Genomic DNA, 27,488 nt, shown 5'->3' with positions numbered 1-27,488 from the left:
CTGCAAGACCTCCTGAGGGGATGGATAGGAAGCAACGCAAATTGATATTGCCTAGGACAACCATCAGCTTCATCTCCTCCATGCCACATCTCTCTTTCAGGGCCTCCTGGCTCAGGGCCTCTTGCTGCATCAACAATACGGGATGATGTAGTGGTCATTGCAGAGTCACAGGGAAAGGACACACAAGAGTCCCACATCGTCCAGTTCAACCCCTCTGAACTTCCTGGATGTCCACTCGTGTAAGGCACTCTGGAAGATACTAGGGCAGTGACCATGACTAATAAATACTAATACCCTGACTGTGCCCTCTAGTGGTCAGGATCTGAAAATGGAAATAAACAACGGTGCTGGAGGGTGGTCAACACAGCAGTAGAAATATGTAAGGGGTTAGAATCTGTGCAGAGGAAAAAGGGGTTAGATCTGTTTGAGGTGGTTAGGGAGTTAGGACCCTAACCATGGGGGTTCTATCTGAGCTGGGCTTTGAAAGACAAATAGGAGCCTTCCAGGGACACAAAAACACTTGAGGTAGAGGAAATTGCATGAGTTTCCTCTAGCTGTTTGTAGGAATTTCAAGAATTTTGGATTGAGAAAATGAAGGTCATAATAGTTTTAAGGTCAGTGGCTACACCTGAAATTCCTTTTTTTTAAAATTCTTAAATTTATAATCTTTTTTTTTAAACAGTAGCTGAAACAATGGCCTCAAACATATCAGCAGTAATGAGGACGGCATAGAACAGGGCAATGTTTGTTCTGTTATACATAAGGTCGCCATGAATTGGAGGTGATTCGATAGCAACTAACAACATTTTTTAAACCCAAATTATAGCAATATTCCCTAGGTAACATATACAGCTAACGGTTCCATTAGGTTCACTTGGAATTTCTAATAAGAACCAATACCATTTCGGTTTACTGGTAAGAATGATCTGTTTAGTTATTGATTTTCCACAAAGTACGAACTCCAGGGAGGTCAAAGTAGATGCTTTGCTTTCAACCAATGCCTAGTTCAAAGTGTAACTTGAACTCCCCAGGCTGCAGATGGAACTCAGATGGCCCTTTCACCGGCTGCTGCTTGGACCCACCCTCTCTGCAGTATAGAAACCTGCCAGCAGCCTTTCCCTGACTCACAGCTGGGGTGGGAAGGAGGCTGTGCAGGGCTGGTGGACCTCAGCACACACAGATCAAAGGGAAACTCAGAGAAGACTCTCAGGCAAGGAAAGTGATGATGGACCTGATCCCAAGCCTTTCCACAGAGACTTGGATTCTCCTGGCCACCAGCCTGGTGCTCCTCTACCTGTGAATACCTTCCCCCTGCCTCTGTGACGTTGGAATTGGGGTTATCATGCTTGTACAACCGCTATTCCCTGGCTGTTTTGAAAATAAAGAGGTAGAGGAGGGGAAGTTGCATAAGTGTTGGCTGCTACAAAACCATAAGTGGGTATTAGTCATACTATGCAGATCCTGTGAAGTTACTGCTTCATAAACAATCCCTACCCCGTCTCCCAAATCTCAATTTCTGTGGCAAGGAGTGTTCAGTGACATTCTTTGTTCCTGGGAATTGACTACCAATTTGGACCTAGATGAGTCAACAAGAATCCAGCAGAGGAAGGTTTGAAAAAAAATGGCCAATCAAATGGTTAAGGTTAAGAGCAAAGTAGACCTTTCACTTAGCAATATGCTTTTCAGTTTCTCCCATACCTTTTTGTGGCTTAATAGCTCATTTGTTTTTATTGCTGATCTTTGTGGCCTCTTAAAGTTTTATTTTATTGTATTTTAAAAGATTGATTGGATTTGTACAAAATATTTGGAACTGATACTGAATTAAAAGCTTATCTCCAGAGGAAAACAAGGTCTCATTTCCTCTGTTCATCACATTTTATGGTGGCTTATTCTGTGCTGGAAACCCTGGTGATATAGTGGTTATTTTTTTTTTTTATTTTGTGCTGGAAACCCTGGTGATATAGTGGTTAAGAACTTCAGCTGATAACCAAAGGGTTGGCAGTTTGAATCCACGAGGCACTCCTTGGAAACCGTATAGGCAGTTCTACTCTGTCCTATACAGTTGCTATGAGTCGAAATTGCCCCTTCAGCAAGAGGTTTTTTTTTTTTTATGTTGGATCCCTGGTGGTGCAGTGGTTAAGCTCTTGGATGCTAACCAAAAGGTCGGAAGTTTGAATCTACCAGCTGCTCCTTGGAAATTCTATGGGGCACTTCTACTCTGTCCTATAGGGTTGATATGAGCTGGAATGAACTCCACAGCAACAGGTTATTTTATGTTGGATGACAACAGTAAGTTGCCTGGATTTTAGGAGGTCCCTTCTCTTTTAACTGAATACATTTGTAGAGCGTGTTAAAACATTCATACTTTTCAGGTATGTATTCCTAAGTTGCTTCCGTGGTGCTAACCCTGTAGGACAAGCAGCTTTGAATGGTTATCTATAGCTCCTCCCTCAGCCTCTCTTCTTCCTCTAGTCAGCCACCTCTTAATAACACCAGAGTGGCAAGTCTTGTCTATAGATATAGACATAGACATCAGAAACTATGGCTGCTCTGAGACCTCTCTGTGAAAGCACGTTTAAAAAGAACCAGATCCTAAAATGTGGGCCTGAGCATACAGTGAAGGAAAATCATAAGAAACACCTCAGAGTAAATTGTAAGAAAGCCATCCCTTTAGGCTCTTGTTCATCTTCTATGATCAATTTGATGCAGTTACGCAAAACCTTACCATGTGAACAAGATTTTTTTTCTCCTTTCTACCTAGAATTGTCTTGTGCTGTTCTGTTGATTCTGACTCATGACGACTCCATGTGTTATGGAGTGAAACTGCTTCATAGGTTTTCTTGGCTATAAACTATATGGAAGGAGATACCAGCTCTTTTCTTCCGTGGTGCCACTGGGGGAGTTCTAACTGCCAATCTTTCAGTGATCAGCTGAGTACAAACTGTTTGCGCCACCTAGGGGTCTCTCTAATTATAATGCCTAACTCCCAGATCCTGTAAGAGTTCACTTATGAAGGGAACACAAGCAAAGTCTCTGGAGAGGTTCCAGCATGAACCTCCCAGGAGCCCAAAGTTTGGGAACCTTTTCAAGTATTCACTCTAGGGTTAGTATCAGGATGCTTTTAGCTGCTTTTCACTAATCATTACTTTTTGTGGGTCTCACAGTGGAAGTGGGAAAGGAGATGGTGATAGGATGTGACTATTGCTGTGAAGTTGTTATTATCTATCACTTACATGTTACCTCCCTAACACTGACATCTATACTAAAATTCTGGTGACCTGTCTTATCTCTCACTTTATAGATATGGAACCTATTCACATAATGTTCTAAAGAAGCTCGGGATTCCTGGGCCCAAGCCTCTGCCTTTTGTGGGAGCTCTTCTGGCCTACCGCAAGGTGAGTGTTGTAGCTCCCTCTTTTGCTTCTCATGGTTGCATGTGCCTGCTCAGTTCCATCAATACAAATTCATTTCCTCAGGAAAAAGTTTCTAGAACTTTCTAGATACTGTGTATACTCCATGCAGCAAATTGGCCTGGATTCCTCAAGGGCTCTATTGTCAAATGTTGGGGTTTTTACCCGTCTTATAGTAAAAAAAAAATTTTTTTTTTTTTTTATAGTCCAGCTCCCTGGCTGATTCAGCACAAGACTTGAGGTTCTAATGTGAATATCTTGAGGAGGAATATCTTCCTGCTAGGTGCTTCTTTCTAAGAAAGCATGGTGGTCCTCAGTCTTAGGAGAAACGAACAAAGGAAGTCTTGGTAGTGGCTCATTAAGCTGTGTGTGCTAGATTCAAACTCTTCTGCTTCTAGCATGAGCTCTGGGTAGCATTTTTTTTGTTTTCCTTCCTGGATAGATTGTTTAAAAATTTTTAATTAATTTTGTTGTCGTTCTTCTTCCCGGATAGATTTTGAACTGCAGATTACTAGGCAGCTGAAGTATTCACCATCTAGTAATTTGCCCATACTGTCGTCTCTGAAGAACTGCTAAAGCTCCTGTGGTTATTTCCATGGCTTTACCCAGCTATTAATACTCCTGCCATCGTTTAAGGATTTGAGAACTACAACAAGAGCTTTCTGCCTTTCTTCTTTTCCATCAAAGGAGCCACCTCTATGAGTGAGTCTGAGAAGGGAGTGAGTATTGCTGAGACAAGGTGGTGGCTGTCTATCAACTTCTAAATGGGGTTTTTTTTCTTTTTTTTAAGCAAAAACATGTTGTTGGGTGCTGTTGAATCACTTTCAACTTATAGTGACCCCATGTAACAAAGTAAAACTGACCTATGGGACAGTTACTCATTTTCTCCAAACTTCATTTTTCTTGCATGCCCATGGAGGTAACTATTCAGAGGTTGTGAGTTTTTAGAGACAACATATGCACAAACATTTCAGAAAGACAAAGAGTTACTTATTCATTAACAAGGTTATATCATTCAGCATCTACAATACTTGGAGAAAATTTAAAAGTTATTTTAAATTCTCCATTTAGAGTTCTCTATTTTCCCTCTTTACCCCTAAGATATCTTGGAATAAGAACTTCCCTTTATCTGCCAGTGAAAAAATAGTGTAGTAATTTTCTTGGGCTGCCATCACAAAATACTACAAAGTTGATGGTCTAAAACAACAGAAATTCATTGCCTCACAGTTTTGGAGGCCAGAAGCCCGAATCAAATTGTTGACAGACCATGCTCTCAGTGAAGACTCTCAGGACAGATGTATCCTTGCCTCTTCCTAGCTACTGGTGGTTCTTGGCAATTCTTTTCATTTCTTGGTTTGTAGATGCCTCACTCCCGTCTCTGCCTTAGTCTTCACGTAACCACATTCCCCCTGTGTCTCTCTGTGTGTATCTCTTCTCTTCTTATAAGGACAGTAATCATATTGGATTGGAGCCCACCGTACTCTAATATGATCTCATTTTAAGTTAACTGACAACTTCTTTCTTGTTGTGAGTTGTAGTAGAGTCAATTGTGACTCATGGTGACCTTGTGTATAACAGAATGAATTGTTTCTTGATCCTGCACCATCTCCATGAGTTTTTGTAGGTTTGAGCCCTTTGTTCCCCACAAGTTTACATTTGCTGGTACAGAGGGTTCAGATTTTAACATATCCTCTTGGGAGACACAATTCTATTCACAATAGAGATTTAGCTTGACTTCATCTGATTTGAATTTTTTTTTTTTGCCCCAGAAAGTGGTATGATTGAGTACATTTAAATGAATCTAATTTGATTTTGTTTCTCCTTGCAGGCTGTGTGGGATTTTGACATGGACTGTTCTAAAAAGCATGGGAAATTATGAGGGTGAGTATTCTGGAAACTCCCATTGGATAAACTTGTGGCGAGGCATTCAGCTGTGTGGAGGACAATTGCAGCCAGGAGCCTTGTAGGATAAACTTTCTCTTGTAAAGCTCTTGGAGACTTGTCATACCTACGATATCGTGAGTCTCTAGGTGTCAAAGTCTATAGCCTGAATGAGGCCTAGAAAGCTGCAGACAATTACTTTTCTCCATAGACTGCTAGCAATGTCCTTTTTTTCCTTCTGTAAAAATGCATTATTTCAAAGCTTTTTGTTGTTGTGTTCGGCTGAGTTGATTCTGACTCATAGTGTGACCCTTGGTGACAGAGTAGAGCTGCCTTATAGTGTTTTCTAGGATTTTTTTTAGATGAACAAGTCACCAGTTCTTTCTCCTTCTGAGGTGCTGGGTGAGCTGAACCACCAACCTTTAAAGAGACACAGACTGACAGAATGGATTAAAAAAAAAAAATCCATCAATCTGTCCATAAGAGACACACCTTAGAAATAAAGATGTAAATTTATTAAAAATCAAAGGGTGGAAAAGGATATATCAAGCAAATAACTACCCAAAAAGAGCAGGAGCGCCAATACTAATTCAGATAAAACAGACTTTAAAACAAAATCCACCATAAAAGACAAAGAAGGGCACTATATAATGATCAAAGGGACAATGCATCATGAAGACTTAACCATAATAAACATCTACACACCCAATGACAGGGCTCCAAAATACATAAAACAAACTCTAACAGCAGTGAAAACAGAATTTGACAGTTCCACAATAATAGTAGGAGATTTCAAACACACCACTCTCGGTAAAGGACAGAACACCTAGAAAGAAACTCAGCGAAGATACGGAAGAGGTAAAGGGCACAAACAGCCAACTCGACCTAGTAGACATATATAGAACACTCCATCCAACAGCTGCAAAGTACACATTCTTTTACAAAGCACATGGAACATTCTCCAGAATAGACCACATCTTAGGACACAGAGCAACCCTCAACAAAATCCAAAACACTGAGATGATACAAAGTAACTTCTCTGATCACAATGCCATCAAAGTAGAAATTAACAACAGGAAGAGTAAGGAAAAAAAGAAAAAAAAAAAAAAGGATTACATGCAAACTGCATAACACCCTGCTTAAAACCCACTGGGTAATAGAAGAAATCAAAGATGGAATAAAAAAAATTCCTAGAATCAAATGAGAATGAAAACACATCATACCAAAACCTTTGGGACACAGCAAAGGCAGTCCTCAGAGGTCAATTTACAGCAATAGATGCACACCCCAAAAAAGAAGAAACTGACAAAATCAAGACATTAGCTACACAACTTGAACAAATAGAAAGAGAATAGAAAAAGAAGCCCACAGCCACCATAAGAAAGGAAATAATAAAGATCAGAGCAGAAATAAATGAATTAGAGAACAGGAAAACAATAGAAAGAATCAACAAAACCAAAAGTTAGTTATTTGAAAGGGTCAACAAAGTTGATAAAACCACTGGCCAAACTGACAAAAGAAAAACAGGAGAGGACACAAATAACCCAAATAAGAAATGAAATGGGGGGACATGACAACCGGCCCACTGAAATAAAAAGGATCATAATGGAATAGTATGGAAAACTATAGTCCAACAAGTCTGAACACCTAGAGGAAAGGGACAAATTTCTAGAAACACACTACCTACCCAAACTAATACAAAATGATGTTGAAAATCTGAACAGACCCATAATAAGAGAAGAGATTGAAATGGTAAAAAAAAAAAAAAAAAAAAAAACTTCCCTGGCCCAGATGGCTTTACTGGAGAATTCTACCAGACATTCAGAGAAGAGCTTACACCAGTACTACTCAAACTATTTCAAAACATAGAAAAGGAAATGATACTTCCAAATTCATTCTCTGAAGTCAGCATAACCCTGATACCAAAACCAGGCAAAGATACCACAAAAAAGAAAATTACAGAGCAACATCTCCCATGAATATAGACGCAAAAATTCTCAACAAATTTCTAGCCAATAGAATTCAGCATCATATCAAAAAAATAATACACCATAACCAAGTAGGATTCATATCAGGTATGCAAGGATGGTTCAACATTAGAAAATCAATCAACGTAATCCATCACATAAATAAAAAGAAAGAAAAGAATCACATGATCATCTCAATCGATGCAGAAAAGGCATTCAACAAAGCCCAACACCCATTCCTGATAAAAACTCTCAATAAAATAGGAATAGAAGGAAAATTTCTCAGCATAATAAAGAGCATCTATGCAAATGCAAAATCAAAGGCCAACATCATTCTTAATGGAGAGAGGTTGAAAACATTCCCCTTGAGAACAGGAACAAGACAAGGTTACCCTTTATCATCACTCCTACTTAACATTGTGTTGGAAGTCCTAGCTAGAGCAATAAGGCAAGAAACAGAAAGAAAGGACATCCAAATTGGTAATGAAGAAGTTAAACTGTCCCTATTTGCAGATGATATGATACTATACATAGAAAACCCAAAAGACTCCATGAGAAAACTACTGGAACTAATAGAAAGATTCAGCAAAGGAGCAGGATACAAGATAAACATACAAAAGTCAATTGCATTCTTATACACCAGTAAAGAGAATGACAAAAAGAGAATCACAAAAACAATACCATTTATAATAGCCCCTAAAAAAATAAAATACTTAGGAATAAATCTAACCAGGGATGTAAAAGACCCATACAAAGGAAACTACAAAACACTACTGCAAGAAACCAAAAGAGATATACTTAAATGGAAAAACATACCATGCTCATGGATAGGTAGACTCAACAGTGTGAAAATGTCACTTCTACCCAAAGCAATTTACAAATACAAAGCAATACTGATCCAAACACCAACAACATTCTTTAAAGAGATGGAAAAACATATCATTAACTTTATATGGAAAGGGAAGAAGCCCTTGATAAGTAAAGCACTACTGAAGAAGAAGAATAAAGTAGGGCGACTCACAGGACCTGACCTCAGAACCTACTATACAGCTACGGTAGTCAAAACAGCCTGGTACTGATACAACGACAGATACATTGACCAAGGGAACAGAATTGAGAACCAAGATGTAAATCTATCCACCTATGGCCACCTGATCTTTGACAAGACCCAAAATCGAACAAATGGGGAAAAGACTGTTTTTAACAAATGGTGCTGGCAAAACTGGATGTCCATCTGCAAAAAAATGAAAGAGGATCCATACCTCACACCATACAGGAAAACTAAGTGAAAATGAATCAAAGACCTATATATAAAGCCCAAAACTATGAAGTTCATAGAAGAAAATATAGGACCAATGCTAGGGGATTAACAGAATACAAACCACAACCAACAACACACAAGGTGCAGAGAATAAGCTAGATAACTGGGATCGTCTAAAAATTAAACACTATGCTAGTCAAAAGACTTCACCAAAAGAGTAAAAAGAGAACCTGCAGACTGAGAAAAAAATTTTCGCTATTACAAATCAGACAAACGCCTAATCTCTAAAATCTGGAAGAAAACCCAGCATCTCTACAACAAAATGACAAATAATCCAATTAAAAAATGGGCAAAGGAAATGAACTGACACTTCACCAAAGAAGACATTCAAGCAGCCAATAGACACGCGAGGAAAATGCTCATGATCTCTAGCCATGAGAGAAATGCAAATCAAAACCACAATGAGCTAGTATCTCACCCCAGCATTACTGATACAAATCAATGAAACAGATAATAACAAATGTTGGAGAGGCTGCAGGGAGATCAGAACTCTTACGCACTGCTGGTGGGAATGCAAAATGATAAAATCATTTTGGAAAATGATATGGTGCTTCCTTAGAAAGCTAGAAATAGAAATACCATATGATCCAGCAATCCCACTCCTAGGAATATATCCTAGAGAAATAAGAGTGGTCACACAAATAGACATGTGTACGCCCATGTTCATTGCAGCATCATTCACAATAGCAAAAACATGGAAACAATCTAGATGCCCATCAAGAGATGAACGGATAATCAAACTGTGGTACATACACACAATGGAGTATTACACAACGATAAAGAACAATGGTGAACCTGAGAAGCATCTCATAACATGGATGAATTTGAAGAGCATTATGCTGAGTGAAATAAGTCAGTCAGAAAGGGACAAATATTGTATGAAACCACTACTGTAAAAACTCATGAAAAGTTTTACACACAAAAAGGAACAATCTTTGGTGGGTATGAGGGAGAGGAGGGGTGGGGATGGAAAAACACTTAACAGATAATAGAGAAGTGGTAACTTTGATGAAGCGTAAGACTGTACACAATACTGGGGAAGCCAGCACAACCTGTACAAGGCAAAGTCATGGAAGCTCCATAGAGACATTCAAACTCCCTGAGGGACTGAATTTCTGGGCTGAGGGCTGTGGGGACCACGGTCTCGGGGAATGTCTAGCTCATTTGTCATAACATAGTTTATAAAAAAAAATGTTCTACATTCTAATTTGGCGAGTGGCATCTGGGGTCTTAAAAGCCTGTGAGCAGCCATCTAGGATACTCCACTGGCCTCATCCCCTCAGGAGCAAGGAATAATGAAGAAAACTAAAGACACAAAGGAAAGATTAGTCCAAAGAACTCATGGACCACGTCTACCATGGCTTCTACCAGACTGAGGCCAGTACAATGAGATGGTGCCCAGCTACCACCACTGACTGCTCTGACAGGGATCATAATGGCAGGTCCCGGACAGAGCTGGAGAAAAATGTAGAACAAAATTCTAACTCAAAAAGAAAGACCAGACTTGCTCCCCTGACAGAGACTGGAGAAGCCCTGAGAGTATGGCCCCTGGAGACCCTTTCAGCTTAGTAATGCGGTCACTCCTGAGGTTCACCATTCAGCCAAAGATTGAACAGGCCCATGGAACAAAGCAAGACTAAAGGGGTGTACCAGCCCTGGGACAGGGACTGAAAGGCAGGAGGGAATAAGAAAACTGGTAATAGGGAACCCAGGGTTGAGAAGAGAGAGTGTTGACATGTCATGGGGCTGTTAACCAGTGTCATACAACAAAGTGTGTACTAACTGTTTAATGAGAAACTAGTTTGTTCTGTAAACCTTCATCTGAAGTTCAATAAAAAAAGAAAGAAAAAAAAAAAGAGGCATCAGTTAATAATTTAAAAACATAATCATGCTGCATTGCAGCATAATCTAAGACCCCAGCGGAGAGGATGAAATGAACACCTTTAATTCTTTCCTAGCTAATTGGAGTGAGCTCGGGTTTCTGGCTGAGGCAAATGGACTTTTTGTGGTTAATTTAACAAATGTCATGGTCGTGAAAATGGGCGTGGATCAGACTAACTCGGTTCAGAGGCCCAACTCTGCCACTTAACCATTATGTAACCTTGACAAGATGTCGAATTAAAACAAAACAAACAAACAAAAACAATTTATTATCAGCAGCGCATGGGGAAACGTGAATATTATCCAATATTCCACATTTAACCTTTAATGTCTTATGAACCTTAACTTGAGGAAATGTCAAATACAGCCAAGAAACATCCAAGAAGAAAGAGGGTCATCAGAAGTCATAAGATTCTGAAATGGTTTCAAATGTTAAAAAAAAAAAAAAAATCGCAGACCAAAAACATTTCTGGGAGTCCCAGCTATTAAAATTCTTTGTGTTTTAGTTTCTTCGTAAGTCTCAGTAAAGATCACCTATCTCAATGAGGATGTAATGGAATAAAGTTAACACCCCACTCAGTAAATGTAAGTTTTGAGGTTATTTTTGTAATTATTATTATTAATTTACCTATTATTTATATAGGAGTCCTTGGGTGGCAAAAATAATTGAACAGTTGGCTACTAACCTGAAGGTTGGAGCTTCAGATCCATCCAGAGGCACCTATAAGAAAGGCCTGGCTGTCTGCTTCCATAAGATCACAGACATTGAAAACTCGACGGAGCGTTGTTCTACGCTGCAACACAGGGGGTTACCATGAGTTGGGATCAATTCAATGGCAACTGTTTTCTTTTTTTTTAATTATTAGTTCTATGCAAGTTCTGTGAGGGCAGGAGATTTGCTTGCTTTCTTCCACCCGGTAGGTCCAACTTTTAATATGATGCTTGCTACTCGATAAATAACTGCTAATTGAAAACATGAATGAAGTATATCAATATTTTAAATCCTCAAAGTCTATGCTCTTTCGTTTGAGTTTGAGAATGTATCATACCTTTCTGCCATTCTGCTTCTCTAATATTTGGTGTCACCACTTGTCTGTCAGTCTGTCATACTGTGGTGGCTTACGTGTTGCTGTGATGCTGGGAGCTATGCCACCAGTATTTCAAATACCAGCAGGGAGACCCATGGTGGACAAATTTCAGGTGTACCTCCAGACTAAGACAGACTAGGAAGAAGGACTTGGCAGTCTACTTCTAAAAGAAAATTGGCCGGCGAAAACCTGACCTAAGCCATTTTGTTTCCAATTGTCTCATATGCATGCAAAAGCTGGACAATGAATAAGAAAGACAGAAGAGTAATTGATGCATTTGAATGGCTTAGTGGTTAAGAGCTATGACTGCTAACCCAAAGGTCTGCAGTTCGAATTCCCCAGGCAGTCCTTGGAAACCCTATGGGGCAGTTCTACTCTGTCCTGTAGGGTCACTATGAGTCTGAATTGACTCGACGGCAGTGGTTTTTTTTTTTTTTTTTTTTAATTATGGTGTTGGCAAACATATTGAATATACCTTGGACTGTCAGAAGAACGAACAAGTCTGTCTTGGGAGATATACAGCCAGAATTCTTAGAAGTGAGGATGGCAAGACTTTGTCTCGTGTACTTTGGACATTTTATTAGAAGGGATCAGTCCTTGGAGAAGGACATGATGCTTGGTAGAGTAAATGGTCAGGGAAAAAGAGGAAGACCGTCAATGAGATGGATTGACACAGTGCCTGCCACAATGGGCTCACACATAGCAAGGATTGTGGGATGGTGCAGGACAGGGCATTGTTTCATTCTGTTGTACATAGGGCCATTCTGAGTGGGAACTGACTAAACGGCACCTAACAACAACAACAACAATCTTTTGTGACCCCCTCGTGGTGTCTAATAGAGAGAGCATCAAGAGTTCAGGAGACTATAGGAAAACATTTGCTGAATGTGTGGACACATCACAGAAACTCACGTGGGCTCGTATGAATATGGAAGATTTTGATTGACATTACTGCCATAGTTGGAGATAAATATTTCCTAGGAGTTGAGCCTGGCTCCACAGAGTCAAAGCGATGCTTGGGTTAACTCCAGAAACCTTCAAATTCTAGTGGAATCCTGCCGGTTTTAGTCAGCAACCATGTAAGGAAGCAAACAATTATAATTCACCCCAGTATCCCAGACTCAACATAGCCTGAGCTGGTGGGGGATGAAGGGTCAATATCTAGTCTTTAAACCACTGGACAGGTAGTCATAGCCTGCATGTTGTTGTTAGGTGCCATCGAGTCAGTTCTGACTCATAGTGACCCTACGCACAACAGAATGAAACACTGTCTGGTCCTGCAACATTCCCACAATTATTGCTATGTGTGAGCCCATTGCAGCAGCCACTGTGTCAATCCATCTCATTGGGGGCCTTCCTCTTTATCGCTGACCCATAATGTCCTTCTCCAGGGACTGATCCCTCCTGATAACATGTCCAAAGTATGTGATACGTAGTCTCACCATCCTTGCTTCTAAGGAGCATTCTGGTGGTACTTCTTCCAAGACAGATTTGTTTTGTTTTTTGGAAGTCCATGGTATGTTCAATATTCTTCCCCAACATCACAATTCAAAGGTGTCAATCCTTCTTCAGTCTACCTTATTCATTGCCCAGTTTTCGCATGCATATGAGGTAATTGAAAACACCATGGCTTGGGTCAGGCACACCTTAGTCCTCAACGTGACATCTTTTCTTTTTTTTTTTAAATTTTTATTAAGCTTCAAGTGAACATTTACCATTCCAATCAGTCTGTCACATGTAGGTTTACATACATCTTACTCCCTTCTCCCACTTGCTCTCCCCCTATTGAGTCAGCCCTTACAGTCTCTCGTTTCGTGCCAATTTTACCTTCTTCCCTCTCTCTCTATCTTCCCATCCCCCCTCCAGTCAAGAGTTGCCAACACACTCTCCCGTGTCCACCTGATTTAATTAGCTCACTCTTCATCAGCATCTCTCTCCCCCCCACTGACCAGTCCTTTTCATGCCTGATGATTTGTCTTCGGGGATGGTTCCTGTCCTGTGCCATCAGAAGTTCTGGGGAGCATTGTCTCTGGGATTCCTCTAGTCGCAATCATACCATTAGGTGTGGTCTTTTAATGAGAATTTGGGGTCTGCATCCCATTGGTCTCCTGCTCCCTCAGGAGTTGTCTGTTGTGTTCCCTGACAGGGCAGACATCGATTGTGGCCGGGCACCAACTAGTTCTTCTGGTCTCAGGATATTGTAGGTCTCTGGTTCAAGTGGCCCTTTCTGTCTCTTGGGTTCTTAGTTGTCGTGTGACCTTGGTGTTCTTCCTTTGCCTTTGCTCCCGGTGGGTTGAGACCAATTAATGTATTATAGATGGCTGCTTGTTGGCATTTAGGACCCCAGGTGCCACAATTCAAAGTGGGATGCAGAGTGTTTTCATAATAGAATTGTTTTGCCCATTGATTTAGAAGTCCTCTCAAACCAAGTTCCCCAGACCCCAGCCCCTGCTTCGCTATCCTTTGAAGCTTTCATTTTATCTCGGAAACCTCTTTACTTTTAGTCCTGTCCAATTAGGCTGACCTTCCATGTTTTGAGTGTTGTCTTTCCCTTCACCCAAAGCAGTTCCCATCTACAGATTGATCAATAAAAAGCCCTCTCCCTCCCTCCCTCCCTCCCTCCCTCCCTCCCCCCTTTGTAACCACAAAAGTATGTGTTCTTTTCCGTTTTTTCTATTTCTCAAGATCTTATAATAGTGGTCTTATACAATATTTGTCCTTTTGCAACTGACTCATTTCGCTCAGCATAATGCCTTCCAGATTCCTCCATGTTATGAAATGTTTCAGAGATTCGTCACTGTTCTTTATCGATGCGTAGTATTCCATTGTGTGAATATACCACAATTTATTTACCCATTCGTCCGTTGATGGACATCTTGGTTGCTTCCAGCTTTTTGCTATTGTAAACAGAGCTGCAATAAACATGGGTGTGCATATATCTGTTTGTGTGAAGGGTCTTGTATTTTTAGGGTATATTCCGAGGAGTGGGATTTCTGGGTTGTATGGTAGTTCTATTTCTAACTGTTTAAGATAACGCCAGATGGATTTCCAAAGTGGTTGTACCATTTTACAACCCCACCAGCAGTGTATGAGAGTTCCAGTCTCTCCGCAGCCTCTCCAACATTTATTATTTTGTGTTTTTTGAATTAATGCCAGTCTAGTTGGTGTCAGATGGAATCTCAACGTAGTTTTAATTTGCATTTCTCTAATGACTAATGATTGAGAGCATTTTCTCATGTATCTGTTGGCTGCCTGAATATCTTCCTTAGTGAAATGTGTGTTCATATCCTTTGCCCACTTCTTGATTGGGTTGTTTGTCTTTTTGTGGTTGAGTTTTGACAGAATCATGTAGATTTTAGAGATCAGGCGCTGGTCTGAGATGTCATAGCTGAATATTCTTTCCCAGTCTGTAGGTGGTCTTTTTACTCTTTTGGTGAAGTCTTTAGATGAGCATAGATGTTTGATTTTTAGGAGCTCCCAGTTATCTGGTTTCTCTTCATCATTTTTGGCAATGTTTTGTATTCTGTTTATGCCCTGTATTAGGGCTCCTAGGGTAGATCCTATTTTTTCTTCCATGATTTTTATCGTTTTAGTCTTTATGTTTAGGTCTTTGATCCACTTGGAGTTAGTTTTTGTGCATGGTGTGAGGTATGGGTCCTGTTTCATTCTTTTGCAAATGGATATCCAGGTATGCCAGCACCATTTGTTAAAAAGACTATTATTTCCCCAATTGACTGACACTGGTCCTTTGTCAAATATCAGCTGCTCATAAATGGATGGATTTATATCTGGATTCTCAATTCTGTTCCATTGGTCTATGTGCCTGTTGTTGTACCAGTACCAGGCTGTTTTGACTACTGTAGCTATATAATAGGTTCTGAAATCAGGTAGGGTGAGGCCTCCCACTTTCTTCTTCTTTTTCAGTAATGTTTTGCTTATCCGGGGGTTCTTTCCTTTCCATATGAAATTAGTGATTTGTTTCTCTATTCCCTTAAAGTATGACATTGGTATTTGGATTGGAAGTGCGTTGTATGTATAAATGGCTTTTGGTAGAATAGACATTTTTACTATGTTAAGTCTTCCTATCCATGAGCAGGGTATGTTTTTCCATTTAAGTGTGTCCTTTTGAATTTGTTGTAGCAGAGTTTTATAGTTTTCTTTGTATAGGTCTTTTACATCCTTGGTAAGATTTATTCCTAAGTATTTTATCTTCTTGGGGGCTACTGTGAATGGTATTGATTTGGTTATTTCCTCTTCGGTGTTCTTTTTGTTGATGTAGAGGAATCCAAGTGATTTTTGTATGTTTATTTTATATCCTGAGACTCTTCCAAACTCTTCTATTAGTTTCAGTAGTTTTCTGGAGGATTTCTTAGGGTTTTCCGTGTATACGATCATGTCATCTGCAAATAGTGATAGCTTTACTTCCTCCTTACCAATCTGGATACCCTTTATTTCTTTGTCTAGCCTAATTGCTCTGGCTAGGACTTCAAGTACGATGTTGAATAAGAGTGGTGATAAAGGGCATCCTTGTCTGGTTCCCGTTCTCAAGGGAAATGCTTTCAGGTTCTCTCCATTTAGAGTGATATTGGCCGTCGGCTTTGCATATATGCCCTTTATTATGTTGAGGAATTTTCCTTCAATTCCTATTTTGGTGAGAGTTTTTATCATAAATGGGTGTTGGACTTTGTCAAATGCCTTTTCTGCATCAATTGATAAGATCATGTGGTTTTTGTCTTTTGTTTTATTTATGTGATGGATTACATGAATGGTTTTTCTGATATTAAACCAGCCTTGCATACCTGGTATAAATCCCACTTGATCAGGGTGAATTATTTTTTTGATGTGTTGTTGGATTCTATTGGCTAGAATTTTATTAAGGATTTTTGCATCTATGTTCATGAGGGATATAGGTCTAAAATTTTCTTTTTTTGTAATGTCTTTACCTGGTTTTGGTATCAGGGAGATGGTAGCTTCATAGAATGAGTTGGGTAGTATTCCGTCTTTTTCTATACTTTGAAATACCTTCAATAGTAATGGTGTTAAGTCTTCCCTGAAGGTTTGGTAGAACTCTGCAGTGAAGCCATCTGGGCCAGGACTTTTTTTTGTTGGGAGTTTTTTGATTACCGTTTCAATCTCTTTTTTTGTTATGGGTCTATTTAGTTGTTCTACTTCTGAATGTGTTAGTTTAGGTAAGTAGTATTGTTCCAAGAATTTATCCATTTCTTCTAGGTTTTCAAATTTGTTAGAGTACAATTTTATGTAGTAATCTGATATGATTCTTTTGATTTCATTTGGTTCTGTTGTGATGTGGTCCTTCTCGTTTCTTATTCGGGTTATTTGTTTCCTTTCCTGTTTTTCTTTAGTCAGTCTAGCCAATGGTTTATCAATTTTGTTAATTTTTTCAAAGAACCAGCTTTTGGCTTTGTTAATTCTTTCAATTGTTTTTCTGTTCTCTAATTCATTTAGTTCAGCTCTAATTTTTATTATTTGTTTTCTTCTGGTGCCTGATGGATTCTTTTGTTGCTCACTTTCTATTTGCTCAAGTTGTCGGGACAGTTCTCTGATTTTGGCTCTTTCTTCTTTTTGTATGTGTGCATTTATCGATATAAATTGGCCTCTGAGCACTGCTTTTGCTGTGTCCCAGAGGTTTTGATAGGAAGTATTTTCATTCTCGTTGCTTTCTAAGAATTTCCTTATTCCCTCCTTGATGTCTTCTATAACCCAGTCTTTTTTCAGGAGGGTATTGTTCATTTTCCAAGTATTTGATTTCTTTTCCCTAGTTTTTCTGTTATTGATTTCTAGCTTCATTGCCTTGTGGTCTGAGAAGATGCTTTGTAATATTTCGATGTTTTGGATTCTGGAAAGATTTGTTTTATGCCCTAATATGTGGTCTATTCTAGAGAATGTTCCATGTGCGCTAGAAAAAAAAGTATATTTTGCAGCAGTTGGGTGGAGAGTTCTGTATAAGTCAATGAGGTCAAGTTGGTTGATTGTTGTAGTTAGGTCTTCCGTGTCTCTATTGAGCTTCTTACTGGATGTCCTGTCCTTCTCCGAAAGTGGTGTGTTGAAGTCTCCTACTCTAATTGTGGAGGTGTCTGTCTCACTTTTCAATTCTGTTAAAATTTGATTTATGTATCTTGCAGCCCTGTCATTAGGTGCGTAAATATTTAATATGGTTATGTCTTCCTGATCAATTGTCCCTTTTATCATTATATAGTGTCCTTCTTTATCCTTTGTGGCGGATTTAAGTCTAAAGTCTATTTTGTCAGAAATTAATATTGCTACTCCTCTTCTTTTTTGCTTATTGTTTGCTTGATATATTTTTTTCCATCCTTTGAGTTTTAGTTTGTTTGTGTCTCTAAGTCTAAGGTGTGTCTCTTGTAGGCAGCATATAGATGGATTGTGTTTTTTTATCCAGTCCGTGACTCTCTGTCTCTTTATTGGTGCATTTAGTCCATTTACATTCAGCGTAATTATAGATAAATAAGTTTTTAGTGTTGTCATTTTGATGCCTTTTTGTGTGTGTTGTTGACAATTTCGTTTTTCCACATGCTTTTTTGTGCTGAGACGTTTTTCTTAGTAGCTTGTGAGATCCTCATTTTCATAATGTTTAGCTTTGTGTTTATTGAGTCGTTACGTTTTTCTTGGCTTTTTTCTTGAGTTATGGGATTGATATTCCTTTTTGTGGTTACCTTTTTATTTACCCCTATTTTTCTAAGTAAAAACCTAACTTGTATCCTTCTATTTCGCCTTGTATCACTCTCCATCTGGCAGTTCAATGCCTCCTATATTTAGTCCCTCTTTTTGATTATTTTGATCGTTTATCTATTGATTTCCATGATTTCCTGTTGTGTGTATTATTTTGTTTATTTATTTTTTAGAATTAATCTTAATTTGTTTGTTTTTGTGCTTTCCCTGTTTGAGTTGCGTTGATATCAGGACGTTCTGTTTTGTGACCTTGTATTGTGCTGGTACCTGATATTATTGGTCATCCGGCCAAACAATCTCCTTTAGCATTTCTTGCAGTCTTGGTTTAGTTTTTGCAAATTCTCTAAACTTGTGTTTATCTGTAAATATCTTAATTTCTCCCTCATATTTCAGAGAGAGTTTTGCTGGATATATGATCCTTGGCTGGCAGTTTTTCTCGTTTAGTGCTCTGTATATGTCGTCCCATTCCCTTCTTGCCTGCATGGTTTCTGCTGAGTAGTCTTAACTTATTCTTATTGATTCTCCCTTGAAGGAAACCTTTCTTTTCTCCCTGGCTGCTTTTAAAATTTTCTGTTTGTCTTTGGTTTTGGCAAGTTTGATGATGATATGTCTTGGTGTTTTTCTTTTTGGATCAATCTTAAATGGGGTTTGATGAGCATCTTGGATAGATATCCTTTCTTCTTTCATGATGTCAGGGAAGTTTTCTGTCAGGAGTTCTTCAACTATTTTCTCTGTGTTTTCTGTCCCCCCTCCCTGTTCTGGGACTCCAATTACTCACAAGTTATCCTTCTTGATAGAGTCCCACATGATTCTTAGGGTTTCTTCATTTTTTTAAATTCTTTTATCTGATTTTTTTTCAGCTATGTTGGTGTTGTTTCCCTGGTCCTCCAGAAGTCCCAGTCTACATTCTAATTGCTCAAGTCTGCTCCTCTGACTTTCTATTGCGTTGTCAAATTCTGTAATTTTATTGTTAATCTTTTGGATTTCTACATGCTGTCTCTCTATGGATTCTTGCAACTTGTTGATTTTTCCACTATGTTCTTGAATAATCTTTTTGAGTTCTTGAACAGTTTTATCAGTGTGTTCCTTGGCTTTTTCTGCATTTATCCTAATTTCATTTGTGATATCTTTAAGCATTCTGTAAATTAGTTTTTTATATTCTGTATCTGATAATTCCAGGATTGTATCTTCATTTGGGAAAGATTTTGATTCTTTTGTTTGGGGGGTTGGAGAAGCTGTCATGGTCTGTTTCTTTATGTGGTTTGATATGGACTGCTGTCTCCGAGCCATCACTGGGAAACTAGATTTTCCAAGTAGTCAGCTAAAAAAAAATGCAGTCAGATCCCTATCTGAATTCTCTCTCTGGCTCCGGGTATTCGGATGTTAATGGGGTAGCCTGGGGAGGGTGGGGGAGGGATCTGAGAGCTAGGAGTGTAGCACCACAGAATATAGAGCTGAACACCACGTTCACGCTCCGCCCCCGTTCGCCAAAATCCGGGCTGGACGGGTCCCTGGCTAGGACACTGCTTTCCTTGCTCGGAAACCAGTCAATTCCTCCTGGGGACTTCCTCCGGTGCGCGGCACCGCTCGTGGGCACTGGGTGGGCGTTTCCCGCACGAACGGGTGGGCCCGCCCCCAGGGTCTATTCAGGCGATTATAATTAGGTCCCCCGGTCACGCCCCGCCTGTGCGCGTGCCCAAATCCCAGCGGGATGACTTCTGGGTTAAGACGCTGCTTTCCCTGTTCGGGAACCAGTCACTTCCTCCCCGGGACTTCTCCTTCCAGAGCGCCACACCTCTCGCGTGAACTGGTTTGGGGTCACCTGCACAGCCAGGTGGGCCCGCCCCCTGGGTCAATTCAGGGCAATAAAAATGGACTCCGTGCTCACGCCTCGCTCGTGCGCGCGCCCAAGCCCCGGCAGGACGGCACCCCGTCTGGGACGCTACTTTCTGCGCTTCGGGACCAATCAGTTCCTCCCGGGGACTTCTCCTTCCGGTGTGCCACACCTCTCGTGCAAACTGGGAGGGCGTCACTCGCACGACCAGGTGGTCCCGCCCCCTGGGTCAATTCAGGGTAATAAAAATGGACCCTGCGCTCATGCCCCGCCCACGCGCGCGCGCGCGTGCCCAGATCCCAGCGGAATGGCTGCCCGTCTGGGATGCTGCTTTCCCTGTTTTGAGACCAGACACTTCCGGGGATTTCTCCCTCTGGTGTGCCGTGCCACACGCGCGGACTGGGTGTGCGTCCTCCCGCACGAACGTGTGGGCCCCGCCCTGGGGTCACTTTAGGGAAATATAGTTGACCCCCCACCCGCTTGCGCCCCGTCGGCTTCTCGCCTAACTCCCGGCGGGACGGCACCCCAGCTGGGACGCTGTTCTCCCCCCTCCCAGATCAGTCACTGCCTCCCGGGTGCTTCTCCCTCCGGCTGCGCCCCTACGCCGCCCGCGCCAATCTGCTAGGCTTCCTCCCGGGATGGGTTCGGGGGGGAAGGGGTGGGCCCCCTTTCTGTGCCGTCTGCCCCCCTGGGCTCTGCCCCCGATCGAGCTCCGAAGGTCACCTGCCTGGTGCGCTGGCTCCTAGTTCTGAAAACAGTCGCTGTCTGCCCGTATTTGTTCGTTTTCCGTCTCTAAGTCTGTGCTTGTTGTTCAGAGTTCGTAGATTGTTATGTATGTGATCGATTCCCTTGTTTTTCCGAGTCTTTGTTGCAAGAGGGATCCGCGGTAGCGTCCACCTAGTCCGCCATCTTGGCCCCCCTGTCGACATCTTTTCTTTTTAACACTTTGAAGAGATCTCCTGCAGCCAATTTGCCCAATGCAATGTGTCTTTTGATTTCTTCACTGCTGTTTCCATGGGTGTTGATTGTGGATTCAAGTAAAATGAAATCCTTGACGACCTCAATCTTTTCTCCATTTATCATGATGTTGCTTATTGGTCTAGTTGTGAGAATTTTTGTTTCCTTTGTTTTGAGGTGTAATCCATACTGAAGGCTGTGGTCTTTGATCTTCATAAGTATGTGCCCAAATCACATATAAGCCCTGCTTCCCCATAGCTTGGGAAGTCAGATCTGAGGAACTTCTTCCCAGTAGCTTGCTCTGTGCATTGCAGTAAAGTTAATTTCTCTTTATAGAAGGCTGGTGTCCAGACTACCGGCAGGTCTGAGCATGCTGGACAGAACCCACCTTTTAGGGTTTGGCAACACTAAGAAATTTTGAGCACAGAAGCAATCCAAATTGAGATGAAGATGGAAATCACTATGTGTGTGGAAAATGGTGAACCTGAATCTCTGTGGTGGTGGTTGTTATCTGTCTTTGAGTAGGCCCCTGACTCACGGTGACCCCACACACCAAGGAATGAATCACTGTCCAGTCCTGCACCGTCCCATGATTGATTGCAGATTAGACCATTGTGATCCATAGGGTTTCCATTGGCTGATTTTTCAAAGTAGCCCGTCTTAGTCTGTAAGTTATGCTGGAATCTGTTCAGCATCATAGCAACACCCAAGCCTCTACTGACAGACGAGTGGTGGCTGCACATGAGGCGTATTGGCTGGGAATCGAACCCAGGCCTCCTGCATGGAAGGTGAAAATCCTACCACTGAACTACCAGTGTTGTCCACGGTGGATCTTAACTCAGGTGAATACAACCAGGAAGGAAGTGAAAGAACATGTGCAACTGTTAGAATGTATCATTGAAGACTGTCTCTAAAGGGGTTTTAATTAGGTATCTTACATTGTTGTTGGGCTGTCTCAGAGTGGAATCCTCCCTGATGACAGTGAGTTGGTGGTTCGCCTTCTGCTTGTTTGATGTACACGTATATTCCAAGAATGCATTATACATGACACCAGAGGGCTGTCCCTGTATCTTTATCACCTGTGTTAGTGTCCCATGGCTGCTGTAACAAAGGATCACAAACTGAGTGGCTTAAAAAGACAGAAGTAGATCCTCTCACAGTCTGGAGACCGGAAGACTGAAATCGGGGTGTCTGCCATGTTGATTCCTCTGAGGGCTCTGAGGGAGAATTTGTTCCACGCCTCTCTCCTAGCTTCTGGTGACTGCCAGTGATCCTTGGAGTTTCTTGACTTGTAGATGCATCATTCCAACCCCTACCTCCATTTACAAATGCATGTATTCCCTCTGTGTCTGTTTTTATGTTTCTTCTTCTCTTTTATAAGGATTAGGGCCCATCCTATTCCAGTATGACTTCATGTTAGCTAATTACATCTGCAAAGACCCTATTTCTAAACAAGGTCTCATTCACAGGTGCCCTGGGTGAGGACTTCAACATATCTTTTCTGGGGACACACTCCAACCCGTAACATCATCCTAAAGCCTTTTTGAAATTCTTCGTCTGCCCCTTGTATTTCTGGCAATGTGTTGTTTAATTTTCTGACTGATTATTTTCTAGAACACCAATATGGGCTTTTGCTTACCTTCAAATTAACAATTATCTTCTGCTTATTAAATCTCTACAGATTCCTTTCCCTTTTTTTATTCATTCTCTTGGTTCTCAATTTTCCTGGTTTCCATATTTCTGTGATCTTCTTGCAGCTCTGGAACTTTGTGGACAAAATGTTTCAGATCACCCAATCATTAAAATGGGCTCCCTTTGCCTTCAAGGAATTCTGTGGAATAAGCTCCATTCTCTTAAGTTGATGTGGTCATTTTATTCCTCTAAGAATTTCTCTCTTGCAAAGCCTAGCTTACAACAGAAGACATAATTATCCTCATGTCTATAAATCTTCCTCCTTCTTTTTTTTTCTTTTTTGAAACTGGTAAAAAATCCTTTGTCTTTAGAGCTTTAAAACTTGACATTTCTTTATAAATCTATTGTGGATTATCTTTTAGTCAGAAATTTCATCTTAAATAATTTCCTTGATGATGGTTTCCACTGGCAGGCCATTTCTAGTCTGACATGGATTCTCCTTGACCTGTTTTCTGGTCCTTTCTGGTCTTCTTCCTTCCTTTCATAGCTGTGAATTAAGTTAGTTGTCTTGGCCGAGCCTCAACAGACCTGATTTTGTGTTAGCCTCTTTTTCTTCCAAAGCTTCCCTCTATACTTTGAGGGTCTCCTTAGTGTTTATGAGCGTAATTTGTTTCCTTAGACTCTTGAGTTGTGACAGGTTTTAAAAATGGAGAATTCCTGTCCACTGACCCATCAGAGTGCTAAGAGAATGCTACACAGTCTTTGCCTCCTTTCTGGGAATTATTTCAAAAATCCTGGTGTTTGTTATTGCTAACTTCACTAACATTGGGCTTTATTTATTAAAGTCCCCAGATAATTTAATGGGCATCAACCTATGATGTTTTAGACAGCTTCTGTAGGGCCTTTTCTTTGGCAAATACAATTTCTGGGCATTCAAATAAGTACCTGTTAGGTTCTACTTTTATATATATCCTGGGAGAGTTGAAACTGTCAAAAAACCTTGACTTTTTGTTAGTGACAAGTGCTGGAGTTGTCCCATATTAGTGTATCTCTGGGGCGAGTTGAGTTCATATTCTCAACCTGCTTGAAGTGGCCTGATTATGAACTGAAATTCATAAGGTTCATCTTTCCAACTGAGGTCATTGTTTAATATTAATCAAGGATTATACCAGCAAGGCAGGGCTGTAGAAAAACATCAGATGTGTGTCAGCATTGAATTGCAACATTTTCCAGCTTGCTGTTGATCTCAGCTCCCAGCCCTGCCCTCTATCCCTGTTTTCCAGGTTGACAGCCTTGGAAATTTTGAACTTAGTTCATGGTATCCTAGTATAGGAGCATTGAGAACATTTAGTACAACCTGCCTATGTGTCAGATGGTGAAACTGAGAGTGGAAGGGACTTGCCCAAAGTCAGGTGAATGAGTGGGAGTAATGGAATGTAACCTGGGGGATCAAGGCCTCCATGATGACCTCAACCTGATAATTCTTTTCCAGTTGTCCCTTCATTTCCTCCATAATCTCACATCTGGTCTTATCTAGCTCTTCCCTGGCTGCTACTCTCTGCTTTTTCCAATGACCGCTTCAGTGGTCACTCCGTGGCTCAGAGACCCTTGACTACATTCTTCAAATAAATGCTGAGTCTCAATTTACAAAGGTGTTCTGAGCGAAGCAGATGAGGTGCCTGGGCCTTGTCCACTTGGTGTTGCCTTCTTCGAACTTCCACTTACCACCTCTGGTAGTGGCCTCTGTTTGAAAAGAGCACATCCAGAGGATCAGACTAGACTCTTTCTCTCCCCTTGAAGTGCTCACTCAAGCTGCTGTACTGTTCCTTCCAGCTCTGTCTTTCATACCTGTATTACTGGTTAAGTTGTGTTCCCTGAAATGCTATGCTGTTCTCTTTACATGGAATATTCTTCCTCAAGTTTCCGCCTGTGTTGGAGGTCCTGAAGACCACCATCAGGCTCAGTGATCACTAGAAGGCCTCACAGAACTCAGAAAAGCTGTTACACTCATGGTGATGATTTATTAAAGCAAAAGGGTACAGATTAAAATCAATAAATATAAAAGGTATATAGGCAAAGGTCTAGGAAACACCAGGACTAAGCTTCCAGTTGTTCTTTTCCAGTGGAATTGTACAGATAGCATTTAATTCTTCCAGCAATGATATAAGATAATCATGTACAGCATATTGCCAACCAGGGAAGCTCACAGCAAAACAAATACCGATTCAACAGTTCCTATATGTACCATTTAGTGACACTGATTACATTCTTCAAGTTGCTTAACAGTTCTCACCCTCTGTTTCTGAGTTGTTCTTTCCCATTTACATAAATTCGCTGTCCCTTAAAGTTCCCTTCTAACCGCTGAAGTTGCTGTTATCAATCTGATCCCATATAGATAGCCCTTAAAAGAGCATGATGCTCAAGGCTGCCATTTTTTACTAGTTAAGCTAAACCGTTGTTTGATTTTGAGAAGACTTCAGGGGATATTTTTGGTTTAAGGTTTAAAGATGATTTCAGGGGTTTCACCCAGCCTTCGTGGTTCCAGGAAGCCTGGAGTCCAAGAGAATTCAAAATTCTGTTCTGCATTTTCCCCTGTTTGATCAGGATTCTTCTATGGAACCTTTGATCAAAATGTTCAATAATAGTAGCCAGGCACCATCTAGATCTTCTGATTTCATTAAAAAGGAGGCAGTTGTTCCTGGAGGCAATAATTCCATATTCTCCTCCTGTTATTTACTCTTCTTCTTCCTCTGTTGTTCCTTTGTTGCATCTTCACATGACACCAACCCCCTGTGTGACTCTGTCTCTGGGTTTGTTCTTTTCTTTTATAGGACACCAGTCAGCAGGGATTAGGATTAGGACCCACCCTACCCCAGTATGACCTTATGGCATGTTAACTTCTTGTCTTTAGTTTCCATGAAGTTGATTCCAACTCATGGCAACCCCAAATGTGCAGAGTAAAATTACTCTATAGTGTTTTTGAAGGCAGATTACCAGGCCTTTCTTCCAAGGTGCTTCTGGGTGGGTTTGAACTGCCAGCCTTTCAGTTAGTAGTCCAACACCTAACCATATGCAGCACCCAGGGATTCCCCATGTTAATTTAAGATAACATCTTCAAAGACCGTTTTCAAAATAGGTCATGTTCACAGGCACAAGGGTTAGGAATTCAACATATCTCTTTGAGTGACACAGTTCAACCCATCACAGCAGTAGTGATAGTTAGAGCCAGGCAAATCAGAGATGTACTTTGTAGTAGAAATGGGCTGGCCTTGATGATGGATAGAAGGTAGGAGTGAATGTGAGCAGAGCAAGCCACGGCTTCAGATTTTCTTCATGCTTGTTCTGTTCATACTGCCCATCTTTTACTTTTGCAGATCTGACCTCTTTTGATGTCCCCAGGACTCAGTAGTGAGGTCAAAACCCAGAGAAAATGATCTAGAAGACAGATAGTAAAAACTGGGTTGTCCATGTCAAATCTTCTTGATTTATGAGACATATTCTCAGTCTCCTTTGGGGAACTTGAACTTTTTAGAGTTCAGTCTTTCTGATTTCTCCACATTTCCCTTCTCCTCCCAATAAGATGTCATGGGTGTATGAGGTGTTATGAGGTGGCAATAGGACTTTACCTTCTGGCTATATATCTTGGAGGGAGAGTTATGCAGACTGAAGAAAAGGTGGAAAGTTTAGGGCCTTTTGCAGCCTATTCCTCATCTAGACTTCTTGTGTGGGAGGGGATAGAGGTGCAGGGTGAGACCAAGGCAGCATGGAGATGCTAAAGAGGTACTGGGCAGGCAAGGTATATTTGGCAGAAAGCCTAGGCTGCCCCACCTTGCCCTAGGCACCTTCTGCTATCACATGGCGTTGCAGGGACACAGGAGTCCTCCAGCTCCAGGCCACATGGGGAGTGGTTGGAGTTTCACTGGGTGGGGACTCAGAGGCCCCAAAGGGAGTGGGGAAAGGGGGGACACGGTGGTCCTACCTGGGTCCCTTTGTGTACACTGCACGGTGACTTCCAGCCCCAATTAGAATCCAGGAAATGGAGATCAAGGACTTAATCAGCAGACAGCAAGTGGTAAAAAAAAAAATTAAAGCAAGTGATAAGATAGAGAAGGGAGAACATACCAAGGTCAGTGAACTACCAACCTTTTAATTATTTTTTCAATCAAAACTTCTTGCTAAAAGAAAATACATTACGCAATGTTAGGTTACTCTACAACTCTTGTCCTCTCTCTGCAGGTCATTTGAACTGACTGCCTTCTAGGGGTTCATATTGAGCAAACATTTGTGGAGGAACCAAGCTGGGCAATAACCCGCATTCTCATCAGTCAAACCACCAACCATCTGTTTGTTGTACTCTGGGTGCTTGTGTGTCATTGTGATGCTGAAAGCTACTCCACTGGTGTTTCAAATGCCACCAGGGTCACCCACAGAGGACGGGTTTCGGTGGAGTTTCGAGAATGAGACACATCAGGAAGAAAGGCTTTGAGATTTACTTGCGAAAATCAGTCAACGAAAACTCTATGGATCTCAACAGAATATTGTCCAATATAGTGTTGAAAGATAGGCCCCAGGGTCGGAAGCCCTTCAAAATACACAGTGGCCACAACAATGGACTCAAACATACCAATGATTGTGAAGATGGAACAGAAATGGGCAACATTTCTTTCTGTTGTACACGGGGATGCCAGGAGTCAGAGACAACTGGATAGCAACTAACAACAATATCTTCAGTCAAAGCCACCAACCTGTGCCTCACTTCCAACTTGCAGATCTCGATCCCAACTCCACTACAACCCTTGTCTAGTATGC

General features: G+C 41.1%; 1 pseudogene; it reads left to right on the top strand.

Annotated features, from left to right (window-relative positions):
* The first annotated feature begins 1,225 nt into the window (after nt 1-1,225).
* Nucleotides 1,226-27,488, top strand: part of LOC104846491 (cytochrome P450 3A21-like) — a 67,963-nt pseudogene continuing 41,700 nt past the window's right edge.

This window comes from Loxodonta africana, chromosome 12, assembly GCF_030014295.1.
Source record: "Loxodonta africana isolate mLoxAfr1 chromosome 12, mLoxAfr1.hap2, whole genome shotgun sequence".
NCBI classification, from domain to species: Eukaryota; Metazoa; Chordata; class Mammalia; order Proboscidea; family Elephantidae; genus Loxodonta; species Loxodonta africana.
Note: the sequence above shows the minus strand (reverse complement) of the source record. Positions and strands in the feature narration are given on the sequence as shown.